This window comes from Lutra lutra, chromosome 8 (assembly GCF_902655055.1).
Source record: "Lutra lutra chromosome 8, mLutLut1.2, whole genome shotgun sequence".
Lineage (NCBI taxonomy): Eukaryota > Metazoa > Chordata > Mammalia > Carnivora > Mustelidae > Lutra > Lutra lutra.
In genome coordinates, this window is record NC_062285.1 from 59,035,840 (window position 1) to 59,049,524 (window position 13,685).

General features: G+C 39.5%; 1 long non-coding RNA gene across 1 annotated transcript in view; it reads right to left on the minus strand.

Annotated features, from left to right (window-relative positions):
* The window catches only part of LOC125106194 (uncharacterized), a 43,118-nt gene that overhangs the window by 15,693 nt on the left and 13,740 nt on the right, over positions 1-13,685 (minus strand). The gene's annotated exons all lie outside the window — the stretch shown is intronic.

Genomic DNA, 13,685 nt, shown 5'->3' on the forward strand with positions numbered 1-13,685 from the left:
GTCATGACCTGAGCCAAAATCAAGAGTCAGATGTTTAACCAACTGAGCCACCCAGGCACCCCTTAGCCTTTCTTTATTTGCCTCTTAGTGGTTTATTTAACTTACTCCTCTATTCCCCACATTTCCTGTAAATTAGAAGTTAGCTCTAATGCTTGATTAGATTCAGGTTCAAGGATCTATCATAGGTAGCACTGTATGCTTCACACTGCATCACATTAGAGGGTACAACTGCTGGTTATCCAAGGTTATCTTAGTGATGCTAAAACTCATGGGTAGGTTAGGGTTGTGACAGCTTAACTTTATTTTTTTGTCACAAAAGTCCACGATCAAATGGTTTCACAGGTGAATTCTACCAAATGTTTAAAGAAGAGTTAATATCTATTCGTCTCTAACTATTCTAAATAATACAAGAGGAAGGAAAACTTTGAAATTCATACTATGAGCCCACTATCACCTTGATACCAAAGCCAGATAAAAACACCACAAAGAGAGAACTACAGGCCAATATCTCTAATGAACATAGATGCAAAAATCCTCAACAAAATACTAGCAATCTAAATCCAGTAATATATTTTTTAAAAAATCATTAATTAAAAAAAAAAAAAACTGAGCCACCTGGGTGGCTTAGTCAGTTAAGCATCTGACTCTTCATTTTGGCTCAGATCATGATCTCATGGGTTGTGAGATTCAGTCCCATGCTGGGCCCTGCACTGGGTGTGGAGCCTGCTTACGATTCTCTCTTTCTCCTCCCGCTCTGCCTCTTACTCCCCTTCTCCCTCTCGCCCGTTCTAAAAAAAAAAAAAAAAAAAAAAATCATCATGATCAAATGGGATTTATTCCTAGGATGCAAGGTGGTTCTATTTTCACAAATCAATCAATGTGGTATATCACATCACTATGAGAAAGGACAAAAATCATATGATCATTTCAATATATGTTAAAAAAATTAGACAAAGCACAATATCCATTCGTGATAAAAATCCTCAATGAAGCAGGTCTAGAGGGAATGTATCTCAACATAATAAAGGCCATATATGAAAGACCCACAGCGAACATCATACTCAATTGGGAAAAACCGAGAGCTTTCCCCTTAAGGTCAGGAACAAGACAAGGATGTCCACTCTCATCACTTTTATTCAACATAGTACTAGAAGTCCTAGCCCTGGATATCCAAGAACAAAAAGAAATAAAAAGACAGGGCGCCTGGGTGGCTCAGTGGGTTAAGCCTCTGTCCTTGGATCAAGCCCCGCATTGGGCTCTCTGCTTAGTGGGGAACCTGCTTCCCCCCTCTCTCTGCCTGCCTCTCTGCCTCTTATGATCTCCCTCTGTCAAATAAATAAATAAAATCTTCAAAAAAAAAAGTAATAAAAAGACATTCCAAATTGGTTAGGAAGAAGTAACACTTCCACTATTTGCAGATGGCATGATACTATATATAGAAAACCCTAAAGACTCCACCAAAAAACTACTAGAACTGATAAATGAGTTCAGTAAAGTCGAAAGATATAAAATCAATGTACAGAAATCTGTTGGATTTTTATACAGTAACATTAAGCAACAGAAAGAGAAATTAAGAAAACAATCCCATTTACAATTATACCAAAAGTAGTAAAGTACCTAGGAAAAAACTTAACCAAAGAGGTGAAAGACCTATACTCTGAAAACTATAAAACATAAATGAAAGAAGTTGAAGATGACACAAAGAAATGGAAAAACATTCTATGCTCTTGGGTTGGAAGAAAAAAAAAATGTTGTTAAAATGTCTATACTACCCAAAGCAACCTACAGATTTAATGCAATCTCTACCAAAACACCAAAAGCATTTTTCATAGAACTAGAACAAGCAATTCTAAAATTTGTGTGAAACCAGAAAAGACCCTGGAGAGCCAAAGCAATCTGGAAAAAGAAAAACAAAACTGGAGGTACCACAAATTAGGACTTCCAGTTATATTACATAAAGCTGTAGTAATTAAAAAAAAAACTGTGGTACTCCAAAAATAGACACATAGATCAATGGAATGAAATAGAAAACCCAGAAATGAACCTCTAATTATATGGCCAAGTAATTTGACAAAGGAGGAAAGACTATCCAGTGGGAAAAAGACAGTGTCTTCAACAAATGGTGTTGAGAAAACTGGATAGCCACATGCAAAAGAATGAAACTGGACCACTTTCTTACATCATACAAAAGAAGCAACTCAAAATGGATTAAAGACCTAAATGTGAGACTTGACACCTTAAAAATCCTAGAAGAGAGGACAAGCAGTAATTTCTCTGACATCAGCCATTGCAACATTTTTCTAGATGCCTCCCAAGGCAAGAAGAATAGAAGCAAAACCAAACTATTGGAACTACATCAAAATAAAAAGCTTCTGCACAGCAAAAGGAACAATCAACAAAATTAAAAGATAACATACTGAATGGGAGAAGTATTTGCAAATGACATCTGATAAAGGGTTCATATCTAAAATATATATGAAAAAATCAAAACTCAAACCCTCAAGACAAATAATCTAAATAAAAAATGGGCAGAAGACATGAACACACATTTCTCAAAGACATCCAGATGGCTGACAGACACATGGAAAGATGCTCAACATCACCCATATCAGGGAAATGCAAATCAAAACCACAATGAGACACTACCTCACACCTGTCTGAATGGCTGAAATAAAAAACACAAAAAACAAAATTGTGTTGGTGAGGATGTGGAGAAAAAGGAACACTTCTGCACTGTTGGTGGTAACAATGCAAACTGGTACAGCCACTGTGGAAAAGAGTATGGAGGTTCCTCAAAAAGTTAAAAATAGGGGCGTCTGGGTGGCTCAGTCATTGAGTGTCTTCCTTTGGTTCAGGTCATGATTCCAGCATCCTGGGATCAAGCCCTGCATCAGGCTCCCTGATCAGCAGGGAGCCTGCTTCTCCCTCTCCAGCTCCCCCTGCTTGTGGTCTCTCTCTCACTATCTCTCCCTGTCATAAATAAATAAAATTTAACAACAACAACAACAAAAGTTAAAAATAGAACTACCACACAATCCAGTAATCACACTACTGGATATATAACCCCAAAATACAAAAACACTAATTCAAAGAGATACATGCACCCCTATGTTTATAGCAGCATTATTTGCAATAGCCAAATTATGGAAACAACCCAAGTGTTCATCAGTAGATGAATGGATAAAGATGTGGTATATATACATAATGGAACACTATTCAGCCATGAAAAGGAAGGAAATCTTGCCATTTGCAACAACAATGGATGGAGCTCGAGAGTATTATGCTAAGTGAAGTAAGTCAGTCAGAGAAAGACAAATACCATATGATTCACTCACATGTGGAATTTAAGAAATAAAACAAATGAGCAAAAGAAAAAAGAGAGACATACAGACAAATCAAGAAACAGACTTCCATTTTTAAAAGATTTTATCTAGGTATTTGTCAGAGAGAGAGCACACAAGCAGGGACAGCAGCAGGCAGAGGGAGAAGCAGGCTCCCCGCTGAGCAAGGAGCTGATGTGGAACTGGGATCATAACCCAAGCCGAAAGCAGATGACTAACCAACTGAGCCACCCAGGCATCCCAAAACACACTCTTAACTATAGAGAACAAACTGATGGTTACCAGAAGGGAGGTGGATGGGGGGGGGGGATGGGTGAACTATGGGATGGAGATTAAAGAGAACACTTGTCATCATGAGGACTGAGACTTAGCATGTATAGAGTTGCTGAATTACTATATTGTACACCGGACACTAATATAACACTTTATGTTAACTATACTGGAATCAAAATTAAAAATATAATTTTTTAAAAGTTATTCTCCTCCCCTTCATATTGTATTCCTTGGAAGGAAGCTATTATGCACAGCCCACACTTAAGGAGTGGCAAATTACACTCTATCTCGTTAAGGCTGTGTATCTACATAAATTATTTGAAATTCTTCTGCATGAGAGCTTTGTCGATTCACCTCCACAAATTAATTAATTAACTGATATCAGTATGTACTCATAAATATTTTATATTCCAGCTTTTAATTTAGTACTACTTCATTTATTTGTTGCTGAAACTGCTCCAGCTTTGACCATTGGCTCTTTTCAATTGGCTCCTGGGTCCCTTTGACATACCTCATCATTCTGGGGTTTTTTGAGCACTTCATTATTTTCTGGCACTATAAGCTGCTCCAGGAACATCTTGCATATTTCTTGCCTTACTTCTAGAGTCAGTCACTTCTCCAAGGAGCTCCGGTTCCTTTTATTGGAAAATTTTTATTAGAAACATAAGGTAGGTCAGGGGGCCCGGCTGGCTCAGTTGGTGGAGTATGTGACTCTTGATCTTGAGGTTGTGAGTTCGAGTTCCACACTGGGTGTAGAGATTACTTAAGAATAAAATCTTAGGGGTGCCTGGGTGGCTCAGTGGGTTAAGGCCTCTGCCTTCGGCTCGGGTCGTGATCCTGGGGTACTGGGATTGAGCCCCGTATTGGGGGGGGTCACTGCTCAGCGGCGGGCCTGCTTCCTCCTCTCTCTGCCTGCCTCTCTGCCCACTTGTGATCTCTGTCTGTCAAATAAATAAATAAAATCTTAAAAAAAAAGAATAAAATCTTTAAAAAAAGGAAGATAAAGAAAGAAAAGAAGGAAGGAAGGAAGGGGAAAGGAAAAAGAAAAGAGAAAAGAGAAAAAAGAAGACAAAAGAAAAGGGAAAAAAGAAAAGAAAGGAGAAGAAAAGAAGAAGTTTAGATTAGGGGGCACTTGTATGGCTCAGTCAGCAGAGCATGTGACTCTCCATCTCAGAGTCATGAGATCAAGCCCCATACTGGAGGTAGAGTTTACTAGAAAGAAAGAAAAAAAGAAAGAAAGAAAGAAAGAAAGATTGGGGTGCTGTTGCTGTTGGGATGTCATTGGTTCTACACATTTTCAGCCGGCAGAGAAAAGAAACATATGGTACGTATACTAGTTTGTGCATATACACACATATTTATTAGTATTTTATATGTAACTATTAAATGTATATTAAGCTAAAGAGGGTTTCTTACTGATGCCTCCAACTTGAATCCATTATCACCTTCTAACTTGCTTCTCTTGCTTGTATGTAACCTGCAACTCCAACAGTAAGAAGGAAACTTGGCTTCCACCACCCACCATCCATTATACTTAATGGTTCAGTTCCAGTACAGATAGATAGTGGTTTCAGAACTGTTAACTTGTACCTTCGGGGGGGAACAACTTTATTGCCTAGAGTACAGCACTTATCTACAGTTCTTTTTACCATTAGTCTTACAGATTCCATTCATTTCCAAAGTTAGTTGGATGAGCACTGTTTCTCCCTATCCTCTTCAGTGAGGTTTTTCATACATTTGTAATGCAGTTAGGTTTTTTTTTATTACATTCTATTCTGAGATGCCCTAACCTTCTAAATGATTTGAGAATAGTTTGTTTATTTTTTGAGAATAGTTTTTAAAACTCAATATCTTGGGGCTAAAGGAGCTCTTTGCTACTGGGATATTATTATTTCTATTCAGTGAACAGAACCAGGCAATAATTTTTTTTTCAGGGCTATAATCTTTTTTTTTTTTTTAAGATTTTATTTATTTATTTGACAGAGAGAGATCACAAGCAGGCAGAGAGGCAGGCAGAGAGACAGGAGGAAGCAGGCTCCCTGCTGAGCAGAGAGCCCGATGCGGGACTCGATCCCAGGACTCCGAGATCATGACCTGAGCCGAAGGCAGCGGCTTAACCCACTGAGCCACCCAGGCGCCCTAATCTTTTTTTTTTAAAGAAGCTTTATTTACATGTAATTAATGTACCATACACTTCACCCAGTTAAAAATGCACAATTTAATGGTTATGAGTGGGTTCATAGAGTTGTGCAACCATCACCATAATCAATTTTAGATTACTTTCATCACCCAACTAAGACATCCTGTACACATTAGCAGTCACTCTCCATTTTCTCCAACTTCTTCCCACAAACCTTCTCTCTGCCAGCCCCAGGCAACCACTAATTTACTTTATGTCTCCATGAATTTGCCTATTCTGGACATGTTACGTAAACGAAATAATACAATATGTCGTTTTTATGTCCAGCTTCTTTCACTTAGCAACATGATTTCAATGTTCATCTCTAGAGGCAAACGAAGAAACAGACTCTTAAATATGGAGAACTGATGGTTACCAGACGGGAGGTGGATAAGGGAATGAGTGAAATAGGAGAGGAGAATTAAGAGTAAACTTATCATGATGAGCCCTGACAAATGCACAGAACCATGAATCACTATATTACACACCTAAAACCAATATAACACTGTATGTTAACTATACTGGAATTAAAATTAAAAACAATAAAAAATCTTTATGCTTGTGGAGTCACAAACTACCTGTAGGTAGATAGATAACCTTCAGGTAGCTATAAATGCTATATAGGAATATGCTTAAGGGGTGCCTGGGTGGCTCAGTCAGTTAAGCCTCTGGTTTTGGCTCATTTCATGATTTCAGGGCCCAGAGTTGGGTTCCACACTCAACACAGAGTCGGCTTAAGACTCTCTCTTCCTCCAGGGTGCCTGGGTGGCTCAGTGGGTTAAAGCCTCTGCCTTTGGCTCAGGTCATGGTCTCAGGGTCCTGGGATCGAGCCCCGCATCGGGCTCTCTGCTCGGTGGGGAGCCTGCTTCCCCCCCACCCCTCTGCCTGCCTCTCTGCCTGCTTGTGATCTCTGTCTGTAAATAAATAAATAAAATCTTAAAAAAAAAAAGACTCTCTCTACCTCTGGCCCTCTCCCCCTCAAACTCACACGTGCACACACTCAAATAAATAAATCTTTTTTAAAAAAGAATATGAATAAGGCCGAGAGGAGGGTAATGTGTGGAAATGGCTCAAGATGCTTCTTGAATAAGTAAGTGTTGACAGACTCAAAAAAAAAAAGTTCACCTCTATTGTAACATACACACCATTCCTTTTTCTTGTTCAGTAATATTCCTCTATAAGGATAGACTGTAATTTATTTGTTCATTCATCAGTTGATGAACATTTGGGTTGTTTCTATTTTTTGGCTATTATGAACATTTGTCTACAGGATTTTACGTGGACATACATTTCTTTTCTTGGGTATATAACTAGTGGAATTGCTGAGTCCTATGCTAACTTTGTGTTTAACATTGTGAGGAATGGTCAAACTGTTTTCCAAAGTGGTTGTGCCATTTAACAGTCCCATGAGCAGTGTACAAGGATTCCAATTTCTCCACATCCTCATCAACACTTGTTATCATTTGCGTTTTTATTATAGCCATCCCAGCAGGGGTGATAGAATTTCAGGTGTTTTTTTTTTTTAAGGTTTTATTCATTTATTTGAGAGAGAGAGCATGAAAGGAAAGAGGTTAGCAGGAGAAGCAGACTCCCTGCCAAGCAGGAAGCCCAAATGTGGGACTCAATCCTGGGACTCCAGGATCATGACCTGAGCCAAACGCAGTTGCTCAACCAACTGAGCCACCCAGGCATCCCTGTTTTTGTTTTTTTAAAGATTTTATTTATTTATTTATTTGACAGAGAGAGAGAGAGAGAGAGCGTACAAGCAGGAGCAGCAGGAGAAGGAGAAGCAGGCTCCCCACAGAGCAGGGAGCGCAATGCAGGGCTCCATCCTAGGACGATGGGATCATAACCTGAGCGGAAGGCAGACGCTTAACAACTGAGCCACCCAGGAGCACCCAGGCATTTGTTTTTAATTGTTGATTCTTCTTATTTTTATGCTCTTTTCCCAGAACATCTTCTACAGTAGGTAAATTTCACTTGATGATGACAGTTAATTATTGATAAAGAGCTCTGAAATGGTGGAAAGAGAATGAAACCTAAATGTAGATCTACTTGGCAAGGCAGGGGGGAGGCGAGGCGTGCGGCTGGCTCAGTCAGAAGAGCATGCAACTCTTGATCTTGGAGTCATGATTTCAAGCCCCATGTTGAGTGTATAGATTATTTTTAAAAATCAAATTAAAAAGGGGGGCTACGGCTTTTGATCTTGGGGTTGTGAGTTTGAGCCTCACGTTGGGTGTAGAGATTACCTCAGTAAATAAACTTAAAAAAATACATAAATCTAGATATGTTTAAGCTCAAGACCTCAGTTTTTCTCTTATTACGTGTATAAAGTGAAAACAGTATCTGTCCCACATGGTTGATGAGCAGATTAAATGAGATATCAGATGTGAAAGTTCTCTGTAAACTCTAATGCACTATACAAACATCATCATTGCTAGCTGTGCAGGGTGGTGAGAACAAGCTTGTCTTTAATGATGCTCCTTCATATGATGCTGCATAGATTTTCAGCTCCTAAAGGAATGAAGCCATATATTAATCTTTGAGTTCCCAGTAGTATGCAGCACATGCTTGTGCCTACCACCATCTCCTTTACTTAAACTCTCAAGGAACACTCAGAACCATGGACAGGAATCATTTGCTGGACTTTTCCTCAAGATTCACTTTATTACTGCCTTCTCAGATCATTAGAATGTCTGTAGGCAGGAACTCTCCTGGGTCTCTAACTTGCTTGCTTCATGTCTTCTCTTCTTGTTTCAACCATTTGGATTTAGCAATTCAGCTTTAGAATGTGGTAACCTGAGCACCACTAGCCTGGAAACTTGATACACCATTACATCTGGCTTTTGACCCATGACTCTCCATACTCTTCATCTCACCTCTGCCCAGCCTGGACATATAGGACGTTCTAATTGTATCATCTGAGGAGGAACACTAGTCACTCATGTCCTGTCAAATCCTGAAAGTCTTCCTCTAAAACTCTCCCATTACATTTTTCCTTTCCATTTTCACTGCCATCAGCCCAGCCCAGACTTCCATGGCTTCTTCCATCTTTTTAAATCATATGTCCCTTGAAAGTGACTTTGCCACTAGACCATAGGGTAATTGGAAAGGAAATAGAATACTGTGACTTCTAAAGTAGAATACCAGGGGGCACCTTGGTGGTACAGTTGGTTAAGAGTCTGACTCTTGGTTTCGGCTCAAGTCACAATCTCAGAGTCATGAGATCAAGCCCCATGGGCTCCCCACTCAGCACGGAGTCCGCTTGGGATTCTCTCTCCCTCTGCCCTTCCCCTCTGCTTTCTCTCTCTCTCTCTCTTTCAAATTAATTAATAAATCTTAAAAAAATAAAATAAACTAGGACACCAGTAGTAAACCAAACCGGAATGGGGCCACATTTATAAAAATTTACTACAGTGAATTTCAAGCAGTAGGTTTACCATTCATTAGTATGTCAAGAAATCAATTTAGTGAATTGCGACCAGTATTTTAAAAATGAAATAGAATAAGATAGAAAATATCAGAGAATATTATTAATAGTAAGAATATTATTTTGTTTGAGGCATATAATATGAACACAAATGTATTTTTTACAATGGGTCAATGGTCAAAGGTTGGAAAAATACTGATTAGTATTGTATATGTTCTGTTAAAAAATTATTAGAAATAACCTAAGTGTTGGGGTGCCTGGATGGCTCAGTCAGTTAAGGATCTGCCTTCGGCTCAGATCATGATCCTAGGGTCCTGGGATTGAGTCACACATCAGGCTCCCTGCTCAGCATGGAGTCTGCTTCTCCCTCTCTCTGCCACTCCCTCTCTCTTTCTCTGAAATAAATAAATCTTAAGGGCCACCTGGGTGGCTCAGTCATTAAGCATCTACCTTTGGCTCAGGTCATGATCCCAGGGTCCTGGAATGGAGCCCTGCATCAGGCTCCCTGCTCTGTGGGAAGCCTGCTTCTCCCTCTCCCATTCCCCTTGCTTGTGTTCCCTCTCTCACTGTCTCTCTCTCTTTCAAATAAATAAATAAAATCTTAAATAAATAAATAAATAAAATCTTTTTAAAAAAAATAAAAAGAAGGAAGAAAGAAAGTACCTAAGCGTTAAGCTTGATCTATGGTTAGTATCAAAAATATACTGGAGGGGCACCCGGGTGGCTCAGACAGTTAAGCATCTGCCTTTGACTCAGGTCCTGATCTCTGGGTTCTGGGATCTAGCCTCTCATTAGGCTCCCTGCTCAGTGGGAAGCCTGTTTCTTCCTCTCTCTTTGCCCCTCTCTCCACTTATGTGCACTCTCTCTCTCTCTCTCAAATAAATAAAATCTTTTTTTTTAAAGATTTTATTTATTTGAGAGAGAGAGATCACAAGTAGGCAGAGAGGCAGGAAGAGAGAGGGGGAAAAGCAGACTCCCCGCTGAGCAGAGAGCCCGATGCGGGGCTCGATGCGGGGTTCAATCCCAGGACCTTGAGAACATGACCTGAGCCAAAGGCAGAGGCTTTAATCCACTGAGCCACCCAGGAGTCCCTAAAATCTTTTTTTTTTTTTTTTAAAGTATACTGGAGGAGGCTACAAAGGATTAGAACTCAGACTTTTGGGTTTGAACTCTGGCTCTGTTACTTACTTGGTGACCTTCAGCAACTTTCTTAAATATTTTGTGCCTTGATTTTATCATCTATAAAATGGGGATAATTACAGTACCTATCTCTGAGAATTATAATGAGGAATAAATGAGTTAACACAAGTAAACCCAAGTACAATGCCTAGAACAGATCACAGTAGTAAACTAAGAAATGCTAGCTATAATTATAAATATTCTCAAATCTCTTGACAATAGAAATTATATTTTTAAATCCCATTTTTCAAAAATTATCATTCCAAGTTAGCCTTCTCACACGTACAGACAAGGTCTATCATCTATAGATTTCATTAAAGACTCTTTGGGTAACCACCTCAGAATCCAAAAGCCCCCAATAGGTGCTATGATGAGAAAACTATGCTGTCCTTGCAACCTGTTTTATACTTCTATCTATGACGCTGCCAGATGTACCCCATGTGCTGAAAAGTTGTGGGTCATACAAGAGGATGTCCTGTGTCAAATGGTAAACATAATTTCTACCAAGTCTTGTGTTTGAGGGCACTCATTTAATAAAACTTGTACTAGTCTACATCACTGAGCAGATGACTTCCTTCATTTATACAACATGAGAATCCAGCAACATGTTGCCCACTGCCACAAGGATGGACTATGTTTCCCTGAAGTTATACTGCTGGTACATTGGTCCTTGAGAACTCCTCTCCTAGTGGTTTAACTGGCTCTGAGAGAGAGAGGTTTAAAAAAAAAAAAAAGAAAGAAAAAAGCCCTGATTTGTAGCATTGGCCAATTTCCATGGTGTAAATGCTCCTACCATGACCAGTTTCAAGCCACCAATGTGATGCCACTGAATACAGAGTTGGAAAGAGGGGCCTACAGTCTGTGTGTTAGAGCAGGCCCCAGCACACCACCCACATGGGACTATTTCAGGTTTTCTGTCCAGTGTGTATGTAAGAATGAAAGCGTTTTTTTTTTTTAAAGATTTTATTTATTTATTTGACAGAGAGAGATCACAAGTAGACAGAGAGGGAGGCAGAGAGAGAGAGAGAGAGGGAAGCAGGCTCCCTGCTGAGCAGAGAGCCTGATGCAGGACTCGATCCCAGGACCCTGAGATCATGACCTGAGCCGAAGGCAGCGGCTCAACCCACTGAGCCACCCAGGCGCCCCTGAAAGCGTTTTTTAACTAAATCAGTGGACTTTTTGGTGATGCAAAGGAAAAGAAAATATTTTACTTTAAAATGAAGATTTTGAGACAATGTGACTCCAAGGCACTGATCAAAGCTCTGGGTAATGTAAACTGTGACAGTTTTCCAACCCGGTTCTTTTGAAAAAGCATTCTTTTCCAAATTAGAATTCAGATCACACAGTCCCTAAAAATGATCTCTTGTTCTTATTAGATAAGGAAATGAGAAGAGGAGATCAGATAAATGCAGAAAGGCTGTAGGGACAAGTCTTTGCCTCAGACTGGGCTGATATTGCAGAACCCAATCTGAAGCATTCATCTAAAGACCCCATGGAATGTTATTATACACTGGATAACCTAGATTTGGGGAAATGCAAGGATGGGGCAATGAAGGGTTCTGGCAGATGGGTTGAGGCCTTTGTGGAAAAGTCAACCCCAGAAGAAGCAGACATTCTGAGTCTCAACTACCCCATAAGGGGACAGAGAGACCCCGGGACCCATATTCTTCACCTTGACACATAGGTGATGTCCTACACAATTTATTCCTATAAAAAAATTCTCTATTAAACTGTATGCATAGAGCAGTGGTTCAAAGTCAAACGCCAGAGACAGATTGGTCTAGGTTTGAATTTTCGTTTTGTAACTCATTAACTGTGAGAGAACTTGGGCATATTATGTAACTTCTCTGGACCTCAGTTTCCTCAATGGAGGAATAAAGCAAATATAATTGTACCTACCCCCAAGAATTATTTTGAGGATTAGATTAGATAATATAGCAGTTAGCCTTGAACAGGTGCTCAAAAATTAGTAATAATCACAATAATTATCTCTTCAAACCTGCTTTTGGCAGCTAGATGCCTGATGGAAGGAGATAATTTATGTCATCTCAGTATCAATCTTTTCTAAATCTCAGCCCAGATTTTCAACTGTTTCCAGGTAAGTTCAAAGTTCTGTCTACACCTGGGTAGGAAATACACAGGAAACAAAATTTTAAGGTGTGTGTTTGTACAAGATGGCATGAGTAGTGGGTTGTACAGGTCAGTGAAGCTCACCTAAAAGCCAGTATTTAATGTCAAGAGATGATGTAGGTTATTTCTGGGAGTGATCCTGTCACGGATCTTTATCAGAGTCTCTGGAGTCCTATTGGAAATGGTGCCATCATTTGCACCATGACTTCTGTGGTCACTAAGGTGATCTCAAGCTGTCAAATAAACATGATGGGACCTCAGAACTGGAAGTCATCTAAATCTGATGAAATCTTTCTTGTCTGTGTCCCTCTTTCAGACTGTTAGGCATTTAGTTAAAGCTGGTGACACTAGAATATAACTTTTACTTTAATTAAACCATTCTTCAGTGTTCTCTCAGTGCCCTGTGCTGAAAGAACAGGCATTCATGGAGAGGATATTGAGGATGACCTATTGGTGTGAAGTCTCCATTTGACACTGATTTTCACTGAACACAAGACAGACTGTTTGCGGCAGGACCATTGGGGATAATGGGTGCTGGGTTTTGTGCAATGATTTTTATCTCTGGTGTTTCTGGCACTGATTAAGGTTTCAAGCAAACAGAGGCACTGAGGACCTAGCAACAATTGCTAGGGAGCTTCCTGGTTGCCAGCAACAGTAAATGCCACAGAGACACAAAGACTCAACTTTTCACATGCACACAATGAAACCTAGAGCCTGGTGTCTTATTTCAGATCCAACAGTCTTCTAGGTAGAGCACAACAGCTTCTTCTTTCCCCCTTTTATATTTGATTTTTAAACTTTTGTACAGAAACACACTGCCCAGGAGCATTAATTTGTTCAAGAACACTTATATTCTAACCTCTCTCTTAGTGCTGTCCATTTTTACTCCCCCATTTACTCCCTTGTCCATTTACTGTAATGGACATTTACAGTAATGCTATCCATTTACTCCCCATTTTGGGGGAGAAATGGAATGGAACAGTATTGCAGATCTGATATGGCATTTTAAATAAGGTGTGGCTTATTTAATGTGTTTGTAATAGGCAATCTTCTACAAAGTTACAATCAATTTTTATCCTTCTGATAATATTCAGTAATACTATCTGAAAGATCCTCTTCTCCAAGTATAGTCTCTAATTGTTTCTAGAAAAGG